Source organism: Porites lutea, chromosome 8 (assembly GCF_958299795.1).
Source record: "Porites lutea chromosome 8, jaPorLute2.1, whole genome shotgun sequence".
NCBI lineage: Eukaryota > Metazoa > Cnidaria > Anthozoa > Scleractinia > Poritidae > Porites > Porites lutea.
This window is the reverse complement of record NC_133208.1, coordinates 14,108,722-14,131,418: the sequence shown is the minus strand read 5'-3', so window position 1 is coordinate 14,131,418 and position 22,697 is coordinate 14,108,722. Positions and strand designations below refer to the sequence as shown.

The window sequence follows — 22,697 nt, the reverse complement described above, 5'->3', positions numbered from 1 at the left end:
TTGACGCTAATAATGTGTCTTGCTAAGTATCTTTACTTTTACTGAGACGAATTGCCAGAAAATTTGGGAAAAATTGTTGCCCAGTAATGCAATGACGGCCACTTCTGGTTGGCGCGTGTCGCTCCAAAACGTCCTTGTTTAAGTTCGCTACAGTCAGGCGTAAATCAGTAGCTTTTATTACATTGCAGTCGTCTGTTAGTTGCTTTATCTCAAAGCCACAGCTATTCCTGTAATTTTGGAATTAGGTTAAAGGCTCGAAAAACCCGCGCCAAAGAGTTAGCTCCATTGATGGAAAGCTGATAGTCGTTCAAACGTTCAATAGCGCTATCTACAGGATAAATAGGTATAAGGAAACCAATTGAGTTTTCCACTGGATAGTAACCACATTTTGAAAAATGGAACCTGGTCTGGATTCCACCTTCTACGAGTCTTATTCTCAGGGCCTTAAAATGACTGAGCCATTGTCCACCTAGCCTGTTCCAGGCGTTCAGATAGTAGAGGGCGGGCGAAAAATTCACGAAGAAAAAAAAAACGAGGGGAGACAACTTAACTCGCTCCCCACTTACCGCCGCGCTCTACTATTAGAACGCCTGGAACAGGCTATTGTCCAGCTAAAACCTTGTTCGCCAAACAGTTTTCAAAGTTCACTTTTGTTGCATTTAACATTTGATATAATGCTTGAAAGACGTTTATTTGACAAGAAGCTGTAATTTTGTCGTTTGCAAGAAAATTTCTTCGCTTACGTTAAGTTCCATAGCGCACAAGGAAGCGTTATTGGCAATATTAACAACCTGAAACAGCCAGCCGTGACACAGCATTGCCGGCAATGTTGGAACACTGTTGCAACCATTTGAATCAATATCGCAACAATTTTGCAACGCCGTGTTGCGCTTAAAATCGTTGCTGCGAATCGCCCCGTGTAACATCACCCTTAAATGCATTAACAACAAGTGTACTCACCTGTTGTCTGTATTTATTTGCACAGTCCAGGTCATCTAGGATCAGTGTATCACCCAGTAACATACCGAAAACTGCAATGAGACAAGCAATGAATCAAACCCGAGGAAAGTTTCAAAAAACATGCAGAAGACCCCCCGGGGGGGGGAGGGGGGCCTACTCAACAAATTTTTATACGGGGAGGCTCTGCCCAGAGGTCCAGCCCCTTACCCTTTGAACTACCATTTTTCCATGAAAAAGGTACTCCTCTCGTATACCTTCTATCCACAAATGGTACCCCTTTCATATACTTTATAAATCTGTTAGCCCTTTTGGACCTTTCACAGAACCAAATGACAGATTTCCCACCCCTTTCATATACTTCAACGAGTAAAATCCCTACCCTTTCATATACCCTAAGATCGAGAAAGATTGAGAAAGGTACCCCTTTCGGGCGGAACCACCCCGAAAAGGCCATTATAGGGAGTGGAATCACTGGAAATGTGAACAAAGGGGAAGTGGATGTTGTGCATTAAGGGGTGCTGTTTCCTGGGATTAACGTATTTGTACCCTATACTAGCCAATGTTTAGCTGCCTGCTTAGAGAAACTGTCGTCCGGCTAAGTTGGGGGAGGGGGGGGGAGGCATGTTACTGATTCTTGCCATTTACGATAGCTTGTTGCAACTAATCACGGAGCACCACTAATGGGTATCTCTTTGACAACGGGTAAGCGAAACGCCACCTTCCTAAACAGAAAATTCATTTCTATTCAACGTCCCTGAGCACTGCTTGCTGTCAAGCATGGCTGTTTACCTGCAAATTACCTTATTTGGCATTAGAGAAGTTCTCCATTCAAGAACTTATCGAAGTGAGCCAATCTGCTCGCCACTCGCGCGTGAGATTCCGCTGGCGCCTCTCGAGCGTTGGCCCAACAGTTGTTCTTAAACTAGTGAACATAGAGCAGGCTAACGGTCTATTGTCATACAGGCCCTACAATAAGTACTCTTGCATACACATTCGTATTACCTAGCTTGCAATTTTCCGCCTCTGTTGGAAACATCAACATATCTCTTGCGTACACAGGGTTACCAGACGGATTGTGACTGCCCTGACCTCGTATATGTGGAAGAGCTCTAAAATTAACAGTCAATATGAATGGCTACTCATTGCTAAGCTACGCTACAGGCTTAAAACTCTGAAGCCACTGGAAAATTCTTGAGCGTGCTCACTAGCATATTCACAGGCCCCTGCTGACATGTCTGCGACAATTGCTAACTTTTTCTAATGCACTGAGGGTTAATAGACTAATTTTCACAAATTCAGGAAAGAAAAATCACGCATAGGGTCCTACCGAAATAGAGAGTTCTATATGAATTCGCCTAAAGATTCAAAAGATAGATCTTCATTATATGACGTCACAACTGACTACGCGAATGAATGAGAGTGTAAGCCAGCTTAAAGCTGCAGATAACAGTATAGTTCATTTTAATGTAGTAGAGTAACTCATACAACTGGGCACGCCCTCAATTTTCTGTTGGTTAAAAATTGACTTACCGTAAATCCTCTATTAAGACCCCGGGGGGGGGGGGGGCTTATCTACGTTAGAAGAAACGATGGTATCAGTTCTCTATAAAGAACTAGAATACAAAGCGGAAAAGCTCTAGCACAAGACGTTGGAGGTCATGCAGCCGAGGATCAATAACAAATCCGAACTTCCAGTTGGTAAATAAACCATCCCGGATCAGCCCACACGACGTTTTACTGTAGTGACTGATTAATACAGTGTATCATTAAAATGGTGAAGAATAATAACCGGAGGGGAGGGGATGGAGGCTTAAAGAGAAGGGGGCTTACTAACTTTCTTTCCCTGAAAAGGAGCTCCAGGCGCTTATTAGTGAGAGGGCGCTTATTTGACGAGGGGGTCTTAATAGAGGATTTACGGTACAGAATTGTTGAGCAGGTTTGGGTTTGAAACACCCTAAGAGACACAGCGTCTATGATAACTGGGTTTAATTTGGTCTGTACCTATTCCATTCTGGTAAACTACGTCTGAAGATAGAATCCAAGGGTAGCACTTGTTGCTGGCCATTAGAGTCGCGATACACTTGTTTTGCCTGAAAATAAACATTCACCCGTGCTATTCAAAAAGTGACATACAACTAGATAAATGTTACCGGCTATTTTAGAGAGCTACAAAAGGACTTGTGTGAAGGTCATGGAAGTGAGACGGTAATAATTATTACTGTGAAATAAGCAGCGGAGGAATTTACCGTTTTGTGCCAAAATATTAGTCGCTGACTTTGCCCGTTGATGCAAAACATTCGCTCATGAAATCAGTGTGCTTCTGACCAGTAAGGCAAATAATTAAGTTACGGTTCACTCCTGAGGTAACACAGAAGCCTTTTATCAGTCGATTGATTTTATTAATACCGGAGGAAATATCGAAATATCTGCGGTACGAAGTTTAGCAGATATTTGTTTTCTGCACGTTCTGAATTTGGTATTTTCATTGTGTTTTTCAATGAAGTGTTCAGTAGTTACGTAATACGTGTTAATTGCGTTTCATATATAAGTTGTTGTCAGTCAGTATGTTCTTCCTTCGGGTCTGCAACGCCACACGCTACAACACTGTTCTTTTATTTTTATGTTATGGATTTTATTCTCATGTTTTTCTGTATGTGTTCCCCTTTTTTCAGTGCGGGGATTTTGGTCATTTGAGTTCCACGTGCTTGAAGCCTGCGGATTCTTCGAAGAGTAGCTCTCGACGCGATTGACTAGATGGCGACTCGTCGACCTGTGATGAAGTTGAGTGTGATTTAATTCATTGTTCTTGCTCTTGTTGTGGCGACGAGTTTAGTGCGAAAGGCGGAAGCAGTGGCGTGAAAGGTCGCTTGCAATCTTCGTTTAACTTTTGGGTCGAGACTTTAGATGCACCAGATTTTGTCCTTGATATGATTAGGCGCGGTTACAGATTGCCGTTTGCCGAGTACCCTTCGCAGTGCTTTTTGAGGAACAATAGATCAGCTCTTCAGCATCCGGAATTTGTCGCTGATGCTATTAGCGAGCTTTTAAGTAACGGCTGCATTGTTGAGCACGAATTCCCCCCGTATTGTGTTAATCCTTTGACAGTCGCTGTTGGGAAGAAGCTAAGCCTGGTTATCGATCTGAGACACGTAAACAATTATTTAGTAAAACCTATATTCAAGTACGAGGACTTACGATCGCTTTCTCAAGTTCTCGATGAAGGACACTGGGTTTTCTTTTGGGACCTTAAGTCCGGTTACCACCGTGTCGATATTTGTCTCGACCACCAAAAGTACCTTCGTTTCGCGTAGCCTTTTTCTGGCGTTGTCAGATATTTTTCCTTTACAGTACTGCCTTTCGGGTTAAGTAGCGCTTGCTTTTGTTTTACCAAGTTAATGCGCCCGTTAGTTAGGCGTTGGCGTTCTATGGAACACAACAGTTTCATTTATTTGGACGATGGTTTCGGCAGTCGACCAGACAAATGTTCTGCCGTGGTAGCTAGCTTAATTCAACGTAAAGAGCTCTCTTCTTCTGGTCTTCTTTGTAACGAGGAAAAGTCTCTGGGATCCAGTTCAAATTGGCGAATGGCTAGGCTTCGTTATTGATACTATTTTAATGTGTTTCCGGATTCCCGAGAAGAAAATTCAAGCTTAAAGGCTTGCTAGATTCTGCGATTCAGGATGGATTCTCTTCATTTCGCGAGTTAGCGAGAATAGCAGGCACTATCATTTCAGCTGCGTTAGCTGTTGGTCCAATTTCTCGTCTTTTGACCAGACAAATGTACTTCGCCATTGAAACCAGATCGGCTTGGGATGACATAATTCATTTTCCTCCGAGCCTTTTACAAGAACTGAAATTTTGGTATTGCAACATCGACTGCTTAAACGGCTATTCTATTAGGTCACCGTTAGCTACGCATACCGTTGTATTTTCCGATGCTAGTGACGTAGCATTCGGAGGATTTTCGGCTACTTTAGACGGCTCCGTCGTTAGCGGCATGTGGGAAAGCGAGGATATCGGCCAAAGCTCTACCTTTCGCGAGCTGAAAGCAATTTTTTACGTGTTGCTTTCTTACGTGGCTCAACTGAAACACAAGAGAGTTAAAATCTTCACTGATAATCAGGCCGCCGCCAGAATAGTTGCTATCGGAAGCTCCAAATCTCACCTCCAGGCCCTGGCTATGGATATTTTCAATCTTTGTCTTGCAAACAGCATCGTTCTCGAAGCCCAGTGGATCCCTAGGTCTCTTAATGAAAGAGCAGATCTTCTTAGCAGATTTATTGATAAAGACGACTGGTCCATCAATCCCTCGGTATTTCGACTTGTCGACGCTAAATGGGGCCCTCACACAATTGATCGCTTTTCGTCCTATTACAATGCCCAGCTTCCGAGGTTCAACTCTAAATTTGCTTCCCCAGGTTGCAGCGGTGTGGACGCCTTGGCTCAGGATTGGCGACATGAGAATAACTGGGTTTGCCCTCCGGTGGGCGCCATTGTGCCTTCAGTTAGGGCTCTCTCGTCCTGCTCCGGTTACGGCACTTTGATCGTTCCACAATGGCCTTCGGCCTATTTTTGGCCTTTTTTGCACGACAACGCCTCCCAGTTCAAGTCTTTTGTTAAAGAAGTGTTTGAGCTTCCTTGTATTGAAGACCTCTTGCTGGAGGGTCCAGGACAGAAGCAGATTTACAAAGCGCGTCCGTCGGTGTTCAGCGGCTGCCCGAAATTTAAAATGTTAGCTTTGCGGATAGATTTTAGGTGAGCTTTCCCATTTTTGTCTCCCCTTACAGCTCATTATTGTCGGTGTTTTAGGTTTATCTTTTGTTAGCTTCGTTTTGGTATTATTTATTTATTTATTTATTTTTTTTTTTTTTTTGCCTGATTTGGCACCGTTATCGTGTCTGCTTTGGCAGTGTATTTTTGCCTGATTTGGCAGCTTTGTTTTGCCTGTTTTGGCAGCGTATTTTTGCCTGATTTGGCGGTGTATTTTTTGCCTGATTTGGCAGCGTCTTCTTGGCTCGGAGTTCGATGTCCGCTTCACCACGCAGTTTGCCTGTTTTGGCGCCGTCAGTTGGCCTTATTTTATGTTTAATTTTATTGGTCTACATTTGTTTTATTGAATGTTTGCTATTTTGTTGTATTTTTTACTGTTTTTTTTTTTTTTTTTTTTTTTTTACAGCATTACTGGGCCCAGCCAGTTCGGCTTCCTACTGTATTATAATTTTATATGTTTTGCCTTTTCCTGCCTACTTTTATTTTATTTTTTAGATGTTCTCCAATCCGGGATTTGGAGTGAAGCGAATTCTTTGGCCGATCAATCCTTGCGCAAGCTTGTTCCAGACCTTCTTCATTTACAGTTTGAGTCCAAAGCTCCCTCTACCGTGCAGAAGTATAGATCTGGCTGGATCAGATGGCGTGAATGGGCAGATTCTAAGTTTGGCGTTCCAGTTATTCCAGCGAAGCCACTGCACATTGCTCTCTTTATCAGCGAACTTACTGCTGTTTCTGTTTCTAATAATACAGGGATATCTCCTATAGAGTCAGTTGTTTATGTTATTAAGTGGGGTCATAGTCTGGCCGGTATTGTAGAATGCCCTACTGGTCACCCCCTTGTTAAGTCGTCCTTGGAGGGTGCAAGAAGGAAGCTTGCTCGCCCTGTTCAACCCAAAGAGCCTTTATCCGTTGACACAGTTTTAAGGATCGCTGAATATTATATTTCTAGTAGTTCGCTTGCCGTTATTCGTTTTCTTTTCGTCCTCTTGGTTGGCTTTGCTGGGTTTTTTCGTATGGACGAAATTCGCAATCTGACAGTTAAAGATGTCTCTATTTTCAACGAGTACACGTCAGTTTTTATTCCTAAACGCAAAAATGATCAGTATAGAGAAGGGCATACGTCCCTTCTAGCTAGGTCTCATTAGGCTACTCGCCCAGTTTCTATCACCGAAAGGTTACTTAAGCTTTTCCCTTCAACTTGTGAGTCATCTTCGCCCCTCGTTAGGCGAATCGTTAAAACTAAGTCTAGGGAGTGTTTTCATGCTTCTAGAGGAGTTTCATATTCAACGCTAAGAGACGAATTTAAGAAATTTGTTAAACCATTTGTAGGTGACATTGCTCTTTACGGCACGCACAGTATAAAGTCTGGTGCCGCCTCAAATCCTGCTTGTCGGAGTGTTTCCGCTGATCTGCTAGATATGCATGCTGGCTGGAAATGTGCCACTTCAAAGAACAGATACATTAAGCACACCGTTAGTGATCGCTTAAAAGTTGCTCAAACTATTGCTATTTAGTTTTCGTTTGTTTATTACAATTATTTAGTTTATTAGTAGTCTTGGCGGGGGACTTAAGTCGTGCCTGGCCCGCCCCAGATTTCCTATCCCTTTTTCCCCACGGGGTTTTTTAGGTTAGGTTTTTTCTGGCCCCCCTGGCACGGCTTACTCTATTTGACGTTTTCATTTCTATTTTGTCCTAGTTGTTTGCATTTTCTTTAATAAAGTGGCGTTATGGCGTTACCGCACAGGCCATAATCCAATATTCTCAGTGATTTGCTGCATTTGTGTTTATATTTATATAGGTTAGTGCAGAAAGGAAAAGAATTAGACAGTTTAAACAGGCAAGATTGTCCATTTGTCAGGAACTTGAACATTCGCTCGAGCGCTGTGCGGATACACTACGTCATATAAGAAGACCTCCCAGATAGCCATAACCAACTGTGTTTGCGGGTGATCTTACATTCGACACAAATTGAATTTGCCGCTACACAAAGAATACTACAAATTCCATTTTTTCGCTACACAAAGAATAGTGCAAACTGAATATTTTCGCTACATAAATAATAGTATTGCTACCTCGCAAACGCTTGTCAGCAATAAAAAATACACCCTACTCCATACAGAGCACACAACGACAGGTCCAGTAGAATAGGATAGAGCGGAACAGCATAACTTACGTACATACTAGCTACCCAAAAGGAGAGAGAGTTTTTAATGAGCGAAAAGCACGGCAGGCAAAACACGAGGTTTAGGGAACGAACTAGACTTGCTACAAGTCGACAGCACGAGTTTCTTAGCAAGCGAACAAGCATACGACGAAGTCGCGAGAGGTCGACCTTCGTTCCACGCCACATTAAATTTGAAAAAGGACTTTTTTGAAAGTCTAAGAACGAACCTTTTCTGTCGTGAGAGTAACGACACAGTCCATATCGGATGCCATGTGCCACGACAGTACTCGCGCAACGTCGTCATCTACCACTTGAGCTAAATGAGCTACCTGCAGGAGGAAGACAAAACAGCGTTAGCGCTAACACGCAACAAAAGTATACCGACGAAATAGAGCCAAGTATCTTCATTACCGAGATCAGGGCTGTCACTAAGATCTGAAGTTGCATAATTACGTCAGTCGAGCAAATTTCACCAAGCCTCGTTTGTAAGCAAAACTCCGCGCATTTGCACTCTTAGGGCGTGAATACTCTTTTCAACTTTTCTGGCTTGGGAACTCATTTATGCACAACTTGGCAACTTTTCAACTTCAAAACGAGGCTGGGTGGTGAAATTTGCTCGCCTGACGTAAACATGCATAAGGGTAATTGAAAACCACTCTTTGCTATGGCTTTAGAAATACAGCAAAAATTGTCACACTAACGCAAAGCCTCTATTGTGAACTCATCGAAAAGTAAACTGAACAAACCTTTCCAAGAATACCAGAGTCTCCACGGGGTCCAGGGTGAAGTAGACACTGTCGGCGAGGAGTAATAGCGATCTGATCTCTCTTTTTTGACATTTCATCTATCAATGTAGTCACAGCTGATGGCTGGGAACAAACAAGCAGTAGAGAGCTTAGATTCTGAAACTTTATGTTAAATCTCGTACTCGTACTCGTACTCGTACTCGTCCTCAAATCTAAAGCTCTCTAGTGATTAACTCTTTCACTCCCAGAGCTATGGTGTGACCATTCAAATGAAACGGATATTTAACAATACTATTCTATGGTGCGAATTGATTTTTACAAAATGAGACCTTCCGGTAATATGCAAAACGTATGCACGGTAACAAAATGAGGCATCATCCACAACTTTCTAGCACTTCGTCTCAATAAGAAAACGAAAGTAAACGTAAAAGCTTCAGAGGCACCAACAGGCATGGCCAAGGAGTTGAACTCAGATCCAACTTAAATCAAAACCAGCCAGCGCCGTGTGGCAACATATGCACCTCATTTTTCCCCTAACAGAAGTTCCGACGACAAGAACATAACTTCTTTTATAACTCGAAAGTGCTGTCGTGTGAACGGAGGACAAAGAAAAATGGCGGAAACCTCGCTTCCTCTCTTCCCCTTCCCAGCATACACCACGTACGTTTTATCCCCTGTGTTCTACTCTCCGCTAGGCCTCTGTGGAAAAGAGGGGACCTCTGGTTAAACCGAAACCAGCGACCTCTGGACTTGAGCTTGGTACTCTAACTACTCCCTTAGGGTGGCTTGATCCTGTATCAGGATTACTCCTTACCGATGCTAAGCTGCTTGCAGGGATGTTCTGTTTTCTGAGTTCCCCTCTCAGCTTCTGTTCTTGTAAAGAAGCTTCATGCACTGACACTGCAGTGGACAAAAATTAAAGGTTATGACTCAATTATAAAATTGGTTGTTCAAATCTTAAACCATCACATGCATGGAAATAAGCTCACAATAAAATAAATAAAAACTGATTTAACCATTACAGCACTATATAGTATCAATAATATCCACGAACTTGGAACTTAAATAATAAAAATAATAATTCCGTTATTTACCCTCGGCAGTATTTATAGCACTAACGATGGCGGGGCCGAGCAATTGCCTAAAACAGATGATCTGAATCAAACTTAATAGGGTTAAGAATCCCAACTGGCCGGAGGCAAACCAGCCGAGGATTTCAACTCGGGACTACCGTGAACAAATCCAGCTAGCGGTTGGAGCGGGACTCGAACTCGGAGTCTCCGAATTGCAAGTCCAGCGCTCTAACCGCTCGGCCACGCTGCCTAAAAATCGACTAGTCACATATTTCACTGAGGTCACTGCTCCTGTCAGAAGATCATCGCCACAAGGCAATGGAATAAGTAAATAAATACATAAATATACCTTAACATGGCTAGGGAAGAGAATGGCCACAGAGTTTATTTGCCTTCTAGTAATGGCTCACTTCTTAGGGTCTGACGACGGGCTAGCACTCGATGCGTCAGCTTTTGAGTCTTTTTATGGAGGATTTATATTCACATAGGAATTCTCCAGACTGATCTCCATACATTTCCTTACAGAATTAGTTGAGAGAATTTGATAAAAGATCAAAGCATTTCCGTTTGGTGATCATTTTATTATTTCTCATAACCTTTTCTCTTGATGATGCAGTGTTATTGTTAGGAGAAAATTGATGTTAGTCACTCTTGGGACTTAAAGGGTAAGACCAGATGACTCACTCCCCCTCGCCACCTCTGTGGACGAATTTTAATGTGGTCGACTGCAAAGAACCAAAAATAAGCTACCAACCTTGCATCTCGTTAATGAGTTGTCGCGTAGTTTCAAAAAGGAGCCGGTAGGTGCGTATCGTCTCAAATAAGTGATCTCTTTCTTTTGTCAGCTGAGCCATCTGTTGCTGTTTCCTTACATCTAAAACCAAAATAGTAAAGTACTGTTTATGTAATATGCTGTGTTAGTTAAAACACTGCCAAACAAGGTAGAAAGCAACTAAAAGGAAGTGATTTAGAGAGGTCAAAGGACAAAAAAGCACTTTTTTACATTAATCAATCAGAGGAATTAGGCACTTCTTTATAACAACCGAAGTGTACTTGCTATTCTAAAAAGGTCGAACAAAGAACGAGAAGTTTATTTTTTAAGTTAATCATGAAGAGGGAATCTAGCATTTTTTTTTTTTTTTACAAGAAACCGATGTGTACTTGCAATTGTAAAACAAAAGAAAGGTTGCAGAAAGGACGAGCACTTGTTATTTTGTGTCAATACTTAGAGGGAGAGGAAAATAAGCACGACAGAAAACCGCAGTGTATTTTCTATTTTTAAAACAAAAAGGTCACACAAGGAACAAGCACATTATCGGATATCCTTTAAGTTAGGGCCTGTTTACATGGAGGTGGGGGACCCCAGATAGGTGAGGTAACAGGTGGCGGGTCACCCCACCTATCATGTAACCGTGATCAAACTAAAGTGAGAGGTTATGTGGACAGGCGGGTTACCTCACCTACCTGGGGTCCCCCACCTTCATGTAAACAGGCCCCTAATCATGAAGAAGAAAGTCAGCACTACATGAAACTGAAGAGTACTTGCCATTGTAAAACAAGAATGCCAATGTAAAGACGGGAATAGGATGAGGCGAAGAATTAGGAGGAATTTGAGTATGGAAGTTCAGCAGGTATTCCTGTCCGTCTTTGCCCGCCGTGTTCTCTTGAATAAGGAGGTTCTGTACAGTGGCCACGCCTTTGACCAGGGGTACTTCTAAAGAGTACACATTTACAATCAGAGCAGGAATCTCGTCAATGCCTTCTGATGGTGTCGTTACCTTAACAACCACCTTTCCTTTAAGATTCTCGCCAGTCAGGTTATCGAATTTGTCCTAAAACAAACGGCAGAGAGAGCAATCTTTATCTCAAGGATGCCTAAAGCCATTGTCACGCAGTTCAGCATTGGCTGATCAACAAATGTTTGAGCTCTTGCTCAACAAATGTGTATCAAGCCATAATGAATATTGAAATGGACCTTTAAACATGCACGCTGAGGGTTTTTTAACCTTGTTGAGAGATCAGCAACTAACGAGAGCTGCAACATTAGTTGGTTTCAGATCAGAATTGAGAAAAACGCCCAACGCTCGTTATGGAAGTCCTGAATAGGACTGATGTTGTTGGCAGTGACTGACGTTTCGACAACCTGTGCGGTAATCATCTTCAGAGTCAAAGTGAGTTGCATCACGTCATTTGATGGTATTAAACTCTGGTTATTGACCTGATTGATCATTAGGTCGCAATGTTATTGGTCGTCTACCAGTCAAACCGTGATGTTCTTGAGGATTCCGTGATGTTCTTGAAGACTGGTAATGTCATTGGTGCGATTCGATCCGTCAAATTGTCAGTTGTCCAGTCGTTCTCTCGTAGTTAGTTTTGCTTGATTCCGTTAATAAGTCGTTTGTACGGTGCCGGCAACTGTTGACTACGATTCCGTGGTGTTTGTTCTAAGTTAGTAAACGAGCTTTCTAAAGTGAGTCGTTGATAGTAGTCTGTAGAATACGTAATACATGTCGCAGAGTCCCAATCGATTCGATGTTTCGTCTGTAAATGGTGCTCAGCAATGTGATTGTTGACGTCACCATTTCTCGTCGTTCGTTTGTGTTCGGTTATTTGCGTGCTAAGGTTTCTGTTGGTTTCACCAACTACTTACATTGGCAAAGTAATGGTAATTGAAGATGTGGGGTGATTTTGGCATTAAAATGAGGGGAGAAAGCAACCAAAAAACAGTAAATATTAGCACCTTAAGTTGTAACTTGAGTGTCTTCACCAGGGTTCGGCTGTTGGTCCTTTGAGTGTTGGAAACAGTAGGAGTCGCAGGCAAGCTTCACAGGGAGACCAGCTTTTGCTGTGAATGTAATCTGCAAGAGGGAGTAAGTGAAATTCTTCGTCAACTAACATAGTTGGCTCTTACTATCATTAAGAATTGGTAAAGTATTTAGCTGATGAGGCCAAAGAACTCTCCAAATGCTGGGTAGCTAAAGTATGTATTACTAAGTGATAAAACTGATTAACTTGTAGAAAAATGAAATGAATCCACTGTAAAATATGTCGCTAAACAGACGTGCTTCTTTATAAGAGAACAGATTTGAGAAGAAAGAAGAAAGAAGAAAGGATTGTCGTAAACAGACGCCAGGTTGGTATTTGGTGTGTTGTGCTCAAGATAGCTCTTCCTTACGTTGCAGACAACAAAAAGACTGCAAGAGGGTATCCGGTGTGTTTCGCTCAAGGAAGCTCTTCCTAACGTTACAGACAACAAGTGTTATTACCAATAGAATAAGGGTTTATGCAAGATGTAACTGGTAAGGAAGACTCCACGTTAAACAAACAATGCTCTCACCGGTTTACTAGAGAGTGTGGCTGCTCCTGCAGATCCAAACTGTACCACCATACAATAGCCACCTGACATATCTGGTACTTTGAGGTCCCTAGTGAGTGCAGTTTACAATATATGGTTATAAGAGAATGCATGGAAAGATTTGCATTGCTTGCTTTGAAAACTACTCAATCAACCATACTTCAGTTGATCTTATTACTGTGGCTGCCCAGTCAAGATATACTCTTAGGTCCAGGAATGCGACTTTGTTGGTACCAGCCAACGCACGATGCCTACCTACTGACTTGGTGACCGAGCCTTTCAGTCAGCAGCTCCCAAACTGTGGAACAGTCTTCGGGCGGAGACAAGAAACATTCAGAGCCTTACATCTTTTAAGAGAGCTCTCAAAACCTACTTTTTTAAGATAGCGTTTAATTAACTTTTTTTTTTTAAGGTAGCTTATAACTGACTTACTTTTTTAAGACAGCTTTTAACTGACTTATTTTTATCTCATCGTTTGTAATGCGCACATGAAGATATTTCCATTGTATATCCGCAATAAATAAGTTTCATATTTATTGTTGTTGTTATTATTATTATTATTATTATCATTACTATTAGCAGCAGCAGCAGCAGCAGCAGCAGTAGCAGTAGCAGTAGCAGTAGCAGTAGCAGTAGCAGTAGCAGTAGCAGTAGCAGTAGCAGTAGCAGTAGCAGTAGCAGTAGCAGTAGCAGTAGCAGTAGCAGTAGCAGTAGCAGTAGCAGTAGCAGTAGCAGTAGTAGTAGTAGTAGTAGTAGTAGTAGTAGTAGTAGTAGTAGTAGTAGTACTAGTAGTAGTAGTAGTAGTAGTAGTAGTAGTAGTAGTAGTACCTGAAGTAGAATTCTCCATCTTTATCCGTTAACTTCCGCTTTGATGGGTACAACGTTGTGGCCTTAACAAAATTACAAGATAAGTAAAATGTTAAGCCTTGGAGGTTTCAATTAACAGCGGCATTAAGCTACACCGTTGTGACTTCAGTACGATAACAGTTTAAGTTATCAACAATAGGCCAGTCATTTTACCACTTCTGAATCGTAACCAAGCCCTTCTGCTGTGGATATGCTGTCACTAAGAGGAAAGGGCAGGGGATTTCCTCCGGATACTATAAACATTATCCCCGGCAGTGGTGGATCCAGGGGAGGGACTCGGGGGAAAGACCACCCCCCCCCCGCCCTTCCCATATTTTTGGACCAAACTGAGGGCCGAAGGGCCCGAAAAAATTTTTTTTGGAGACCGCCCCTCCTCTTATCTAAGAGTCTGGATGACCGCCTCCATCCCCCCCCCCCCCCTCCCCCCTCCTTTATCTCAAGGTCTGGATCCGGCATTTCCCGGCTACTTTCATAGAAAACAAAAGGAAACTAGGACGTAACTATTTCCTTGAAGTTCAATTTCCCGCCTACTGATTGCACATAACGTCAACTTGAAATCTTGGTGACAGCCCTGGACAATAGCTCTCGGCTAGTTAGTGCCTAAGAATCTTGACACTTACAGTGTATGTATTGTGAAACCCAGTTACTACGTGACGTGAAAGAAAACAGGCTAGTATAACATACCCTGGCTGGGGGCTTGTCTGATACTGGACCGTCCTTAGAGTGCCATATCTTCAACACTATGTCCTTAGCACTTGCTGCTTTCATTACAGCCTCGTCCTCTCCAACGACATGGGCTGAAACAGCTAAAGCGCAAGACAGTAGGTTTGTTTGGGGGACAAACGATCCCCCAACCAGCAGCTCTTATGCCAACACCCACCCAAGGAATGAGTCAATCAAATTTTCAGATGAAAGTGTTCAATATATCAATCGCCTAACGTGGCCAAACTGCTTTAAAGTTGAATTTGTATGGTTAGAACTCAGATTCAGGTTAAACTAAAATCCTATAGATCTCCAAACTCCTGGAATTTAGTCACACAATGCTGAGCGCAATGCATAGAAAGACATAGCCAAGTGTATTCAAGCCTCGATAACCACCTACAAATTCTCCACACTGATCTCCATACATTTCCCTTAATACCTAGGTGAGAGAATTGCCACTCTGTAGGTCTGGAATCCCAGAGGGTGCTAATCGAACAAGTCCTTGTATATCACCATCCGTTTTGGATGAGAATTCCCTACAGCTAATATCAGTCAGATGCTGCTGAAAGTGGAGAAAAAAATCACTGCATTTTTCCTTAGTTGATCATTTTATTATTTCTCACAACCTTTTCTCTTGATTATGTCTTGATATTGTTAGGAGAAAATGGATTTTGAGCGCTCTTGGGGATTAAATGGTTAAAATGCAGAGTCACTAGACATAGCCAGTGGCGAGAGCTCGACTCGTTTATCAGTCGGTGTTCGGTAAATGAGCTTGTGCCCTCGACCGAACCCGAGATAGCGGCGGAAATCCAGTCTATGGAAAGGTAAAATTTTGTCGACAAAACTGGAAACCAGTTTTTTTGCTTGGATATACTTGCCCACACAACAGTCCTACTAGACTACTGGCAATCTAATGGTCTCACTTACTTGGTAACAACTCTCCAACAACACAAGGTGCATTAGAATCAAACGTGACATTAAGATTTACAGCCTTTGATGGGTCAGGCTCCACTCTGAAATGCAAAACATACAACAACAACAACGACTTTATCATTAGAATATGAAAGTACAGATATAACTACCCGCAAATAGGTACAGCTAGTCGAGGCGGGTAGGTACCACAGGAAATTACAGTATCAAAAGCACCAACTTGAGAACAGCGAGCGCAAGTAGCTTTGACGCGTCCGTTTTCTTCCAACGCCTGCACTTATGTATGTAACATATTTACTCCTAAGCGATGTACTAGCTATCTCTAAAAACGGCTAAAGCGAATTCAATAGCCAATTTATAGCGCGAAAGTTGGTCATGATCTCTGCCGTTTCCTTTTGCTTCAAATGCGACGTTCAACATCGCTGTTGATACAAAATATTGAATATTTCGGCGAATAAACAACAATTTTCCATTGTCCTTACTCTTACAGACCACAGAGATAACGTGAAAATCTTTAATACGCTTCAGTGAAACCACTGGAGTGCAGCTCGCAGTTCCACTAAAGTTTTACGCATTTTGATGCCATTTCGGAGTCTAAACTCTCATAAATCAGAGCTCTCGACCAAATCACTGAGTTATTGTGAAATGTGTGTTGACCTACTTCAGAGAACTTACCTCACGCTTATCGTAGGCGCATCCAATGCAGTTCTCCCAAGAAGAGCTTTGATTCTTATTCCATACATTCCCCTGATTTTCAAACACACGTTACTCCACGTTATTTTACAGACTTAAATTATGACCAAAGAAGAGGTTATTCCTAAGAAATGCCAAGGTTGGGGCTCTTAAGGTCGACTGAGGGATATTTTTTTGATCTGAACCAAGTGTATGCCGGCATTTAGTGTCCTTTTTAGGGACGTGTTCGTCTTACAGAGAGTCAAAGGAAATGAACGAAGAATGGTAGTGACCGACTCTCGGTTTCTTTTTTAGGGAGGTGTCCGTCTTAGAGATCAAACTGAAAGAAAATGACTGAAGAACGGAGAGGACCGACTCTAGGTATCCGATTTAGGGAGGTGTCCGTGTTAAGGAGAGTCAAAGAAATTGAATGAAGAATGGTAGAGACCGACTCTAGGTTTCTTTTTTAGGGAAGTGTCCGACTAAAGAATGGCAGGAACCAACTCTAGGTGTCCGTTTTAAGGTGTCAGTCTTGTACAGAATCAAAGAAAATGAATGAAGAACGAAAGAGACCAACTTTTAGGGAGGTGTCCATCTTATGGAGAGTCAAAGGAAAATGACTGAAGAACGGAAGGGAACAATTCTAGGACTCCGTTTTAGGGAGGTGCCCGTCTTATAGAGAGTCAAAGAAAACGACTAACGAATGGCAGGAACCGGCCCTTGGTGTCCGTTTTAGGGAGGTGTCTATCTTACAGAGAATCGAAGAAAATGACCGAAGAAAGGCAGGGGCCAACTCTAGGTGTCCCACTAATAGAGGTGTCCGTTAAGAGAGAATTAAAACTGTCGAGTAGCAGGATTAGGAGATGGTGTACAGAGAAAAGAAAGCTTTTGTTAGACTCAGTAACGTTCGTTAAGGGCTGAGGTAAGAGCTATCAAGTAAGAGCCGGGAACAGGGGCACAAGAAGACTTATGTTCAAATTCCACCTACTTGGTTGCGCTCACAGTAGGTTGACCAAACGTTGCTTGACCCTTGCTGTCCGTCTTCTGCTGAGCAGGTGCTGGAGTCAACTGAAAAAAATAAATAAATAAATAAAAATGCCACAATTAGATTCTTACCAAGGAAAGCATCAGTTTTCATAGATTTATATAAATTTTCATAATCAGGTACTCAAAGTACCATCGACGCTCAAAATTTAAGGCAGTAAAAACAGTTCATTCGACCAGATCTTCGTAAGTGTAAGAAAAGGTCGTCGATTACATAATACAGTCGAGCCCCTCGACAACGGCCACCTTGGGGACAGAAGAAAGTGGCCGTTCTCGAGATGTGATCGTTATTAGGAGATAGGGAGTAGCACAGGTTTATTGCGCTACTAAGTTGATTCTTATTGTATCCCATAATGGTGAATATTGCTTTGAATTAAAATGTTAAGGTGACAAAACAAGCAAGGCTCGCAACATTCACTACAAGTATCGTAGACAATTTATGCTTACTGCAGCAGTATAAATGGATCACAATCAAAACACGATTGCCGCGATTAATCACCAACGCGCCATACGGATCAAACTTTATGACCATTCTTGACTTTTTCATCGGTTGCTGAAAAAACTGGTCGTTGTCGTGAGGTAATAGGGAGCTTAAGCAACAATGACGGCGACGGCTATGAAAACGTCACTTTAATTCGTCAAATGTGGGCAATTTTGTTTGGAGTCGAATTCTGAAGGATTGTATCAAAGTTCAGGAAAAGAAAAGGAAAGTTGTTGCCTTGTGTTCCCGTCCTCGACAAATCGTGAAATTAGGCAGTCTCACGTTGTAGTCGTGCACGTGCAAAGTTGTTGCTTTGCTAATATAACCTTTTGCCTTTGCCGTTCTCGTTGCCGTCGCCGTCGTCGTTGCTTAAACTCCCTTATTAACACGCTTTAGTGGCCGTTGCCGTTGTTGAGAGGTTTAGACAAGAGTCAATCTATGGACTGTCCCCTGGGACAAAAAAAGTGGCCGTTGTCCAGAGATGGTCATTAGTGGAGGTTCGACTGAAACTGCATTTATTAAAAGGAGACCAAACTATTAAAGGCTTGGTCAAATTTTAATTGAACAACAACAACTGAGATTCTCACCTTAATTCCTCTGTCCGTGTTAAGGACCACCTTAACATTAGGTTCATCTGAAGGGTTTTCAAGCTTGTCGCACAGTTGAACAGTAAGGGGAAATGGCATCTTGGTATCGTTAAACACTGAAAGTGGCTGTAAAACAAGTAAAAACAAATCACATTATGAACTCGAGTATGTACAAGAGCAGGCTTGATAACGCATAGGAAGCTTTCCAAGCAATGTTGTTTTGTACTACAGTAGGTAAGAGGTCGAGGCAATCTCCGCGTGCACTCTAACTTAGGGTGCTTTTCAAAAGTCAGAACTGGCCGGCTGGACCATGGCCGGAGCAGTCATTTTGAAAATAAAATGGGCTTTTTCCAAGAGTTTTTTATGTATACTATTTAGAATTTGACTGATCTGGCTGGATAGCTTTGATAAAAAGTAAAATTTTCATTACGACGGGAATTTCCTGGCCGGTCGGTTCTGACAAATGGAAAGCTCGCTAACTCACTGAGGAGAGAAAAAGACTTCATACCCAACCTTGTTGTGCGTGAAAGTGTTGCGATGTTCTCTATGAGTTGAAGAGTCAAAGAGGTCATGGTTGAAATGTGCGTATGCCTCGTAATCTAATGCCACGTGGGGCTCCAAGCTCCAAACGTCAATAGGACACTCTTTCATTGGGTTTGAGACTCACTCATTGATAGACTGAACGCAGTGTTCAAAATTTGAAGATGAAACACTGAAACACTGGGTCCAAGACACGCGTATTTCCTACCTACCTCAGAGTGATCAAATTTTAGAATCTTGAGCTTCGCTGGTGGGCCTGCAATAACCTGAAAACCAAACATTAATGTACCAAAGATTTAGGTCTGGTCAAAAACTCTAATTGGCTCATGACAACTTGCTCTCACAAATAGGTTTGCTTCGATGGCGCTTGCAAAAATCTGGGTCTTTTTCCAAGTAAGTTGCAAGTGTAAGGCAAGAAAGAGACCACTCGCCTTACACTTTAATATGTTGCTGGGTCCCAGAATTGACACCATAAGTGGGTTGAGTTTAATGTTGGTTTTTTCCTTGTTCAAAGAGGTTTTTCCTCAGGTACTCCGATTTCCCCCTCTCTGCGAAAACCAACATTTCCAAATTTTCATACGATCATAGACTGCAAAACAGTCCGTATTTTTCCGTATTCAAGTACGCGCGAGCAGTCAAACAAAAGGTCTGAAGCGAGGCTGAAAACGGAGAGCGAGACTGGGGAGAGACCGTGTGAGGCTGGCGCTCTTCGCGCGTGTGAGACTCTTAAGCTACGCTAATCCGATTGTGAGAAAAAACCCGACTGTTTTGCAGTCTAATACGATCAAGATTAGCAGACGAATAACCACTACATGGATGCACTTCCTCTTCATCTAAAACGTTTGTACAATGTACGTGTAAATTTAAAAATATCAGGCTTTCGTATGTTTGTACACATTTGGCGAATTGCCATTTGCAATTGTTGGTTTTTGAGACGAGAGGAAAACTACTGTGCTCTCTTGAAACAAGAGAGAGAAGAAGCAACACGGTAAAGAATCAGCCACGGGGGAGAGAAGCATCAACAAACACAACATGACCGTCCGCCACAGATGAACCCGCGCCACATTGGAGGGAGATGAGAAGTCGAGTACATCCACATATAAATACTCCAGACTGAACTATACAATTCCATATAAAATTAGTTGGGAGAATTGAACTTTCTTGTTCATAATCATTTTAATAGTTTATTAACCTCTTCGACATGTTATCCATGCCTGTCTAATTAAGGCAAGTGATGATTTCTCTTAGGCACGTTCTAAACGTCCAACTTCACTGACATGTGCCGAAATCAACGCTAATTGCGGGCGATAAGAGGGGCACGCAATCCTAATCTACGGGTTGTTATTACGCATGCGTCGCATGTATGTAGCTTGCATTCGTTTGGACTTCCACTTAGAATGAATGGAATGCTCATTAGGCACGTTTGGCCCTTCTATCACTCATAAACTGATCACGCGTGTTTTAACAATCCGTCACGTGAAACTTGCGCAAAGCACAGCGTTGGAGCAAAAGCGTTTTGACCTTCGATCGTTGTCGCCCACATTCCGTAACTTTTGGTTTTTACTAGTAGGAAAATTTTATTGTTCTCGCTCATTTGCATTAGATTCTGCACACATGAAGTTTAACCTTAAAATTACAAGAGATATTCAAACACGCAAGCTATGATAAAAATACTAAAATACTCACCTCTAGTCTTTGATAACATATAAGATCTTTCCATTTTATGCTGACTTCTCTGTGTCCAAGGGGGCCATCCTCAAACTGAATGTTCTTGATTACGATATTACCATCCTACAAAACACAACACAGCAGGGTTGTAAAAACAGGATACAAATACAGCTACTAAAACGTCAAACGCAATTCCTTGGCAAAGTCACGCTACCAGAAGCAGGGTTTATTCTAAAAATTGGCTAATGAGGGTCAAATGGCCCCCTTCTGTAATTTTAGGGGGCCCTTTTTCAAGAAAGGGGGTCCCCAAAAGGTATTTGAACTTATTTGTGCAGACTGTTTCATGAGAAAACGAACTTTTATTGACGCGTTGCCGCCATTTTGGAACATTCTGGGCAACTGAAAAAGTCTGGGCTCGAATTAATGCAGAATCCCGGATGTTTGTCTGGTGAAATGACTCAAACGAAGAAGAGAAAGGCAAATGAGAAAGTAAAAGGCTATAAAAGTTCGAAGTAAGTTTAAAGAGCGGCCGTCAAATCAGTGTTGTTGTCAGTAATGTTTTTGAATACTTTATTTCAAAAAATAGTACTCATTCTTGGGTCTATGCTTTTGTGCCTCGTTTGACGCGGCAACGTATATTTTATGCGGCAAATTACGGAAATCCCGCAAGGCCGCGCTGTAGAATAAACCCTGCAGAAGGGGTTTAAATGCAGTTATCATTCACTTAAAATATTTCACCATTTCTGATTGGCTCAAAGCCCCCGGCTAATTCTTCATAACAAACTGACGTTGACCAAATTTGGAACATGCGAGGCCTTCAGCCTCGGTGGATAACATCCTCCTCGATTCTTCACCTCCTACTCGGCCTCATTCAGTAATTGCTAATTGTACAGATAAGTCATCGTGATTTTCTAATTACAAGCCTGGCTCCAGTTGTTCAAAGGGTGGATAACCCTATCCAAAGGAAAAATCTCTTTCTACTGGATAAAGCAATTGGTTTCCAGCTATCCTTCTTTTTGAAGAACTGGGGCAGGATGGCATTAAAGGGACAGGTTCACGGTTCGGCACATACTAATTTATCAAAATCCTGTTTTCTGTCGGGACATGCTGAATCGTCTATGCACGCAATATGATCATGTTATAATGTTGTCAAAGAACCAATCTGCACACTCCCCTGGTAGTTACTTGATCAACTTATGTGCAAATAGCTGTAAATTCATCAACCATGGAATAAAACCTTCGGGTCAACAATAAATTCAACGTTGGTAGCGTTGGCATAATCCACTAATTTTTTCTGCGATTTTAGTACTTCTCCATCCTACTTCAGGTTACTCTGAAATACACTCCTACTTTGAAATACACTCTGAGTTCGCTAAGATACATGTGAGAGGGATTATTAACCGATAGGATTAATAATAAATTGGGAAAAAGTAATTTAATTAATGAGCCTGCGCTTAACCGTGAACCTGTCCCTTTAAGTGCAGTCGAGAATTCATGAATTTGGAAACTACTAAAGTAAAACAAAACTGTTTCCCCACCATCATATCAAACATTACTTTGCAAAACTGTTAGCCTAACAAGTCTTCAGAAACCGCAATTACAATCCGTTTCTATCTCATTCAAGTTTGTCCATGCCTGCTTCCTTTTGTACTTGGTCTGATATTTAATCCTTCTTTTAACGTTTTGAGCGTTTACTTTTATGTTTCACTATATCTGGTGGCAGTTCTCAATGTTTGAATTTTGAAAAATTTCGTGGTAAAGGCCCTATAACTCGAAATTACCATTTTCACCATTTTGGGTAACTTCCAGTATGGACAACAGCTTGAGCTCACAGTCAATAAGACTCCTTGCAAGAATGAATGACAAAAAGGGTCGGTTATTAGAAAAAATCGGCCGGTACTTACAGCCGTGAATCCCAACTGGACATCTCGTTCTTTCAGCCCGTCTGATGAAACGTGAAACTCTGGCAAGACGTGGCTGGGAAACTAAAAGAATCCAAAGAACAAAAAAAGAGGAAAAAATGGTTTGAAACCGACTAATGAAAAAGAAAAGATTGTACATGAATACTGTAGGAGGAAGCATAACAAAATAGCAAATGAGAAGACAATCAAGCTCAAACATGATACGAGGGTGATGGC

At 42.0% G+C, this 22,697-nt stretch overlaps 3 pseudogenes; 2 read left to right on the top strand and 1 right to left on the bottom strand.

The window, feature by feature from the left end:
• Positions 1–22,697, top strand: part of LOC140945225 (uncharacterized) — a 156,220-nt pseudogene that overhangs the window by 90,154 nt on the left and 43,369 nt on the right.
• The window catches only part of LOC140946576 (structural maintenance of chromosomes flexible hinge domain-containing protein 1-like), a 37,525-nt pseudogene that overhangs the window by 1,843 nt on the left and 12,985 nt on the right, over positions 1–22,697 (bottom strand).
• Positions 4,958–7,480, top strand: LOC140946577 (uncharacterized; annotated as a pseudogene).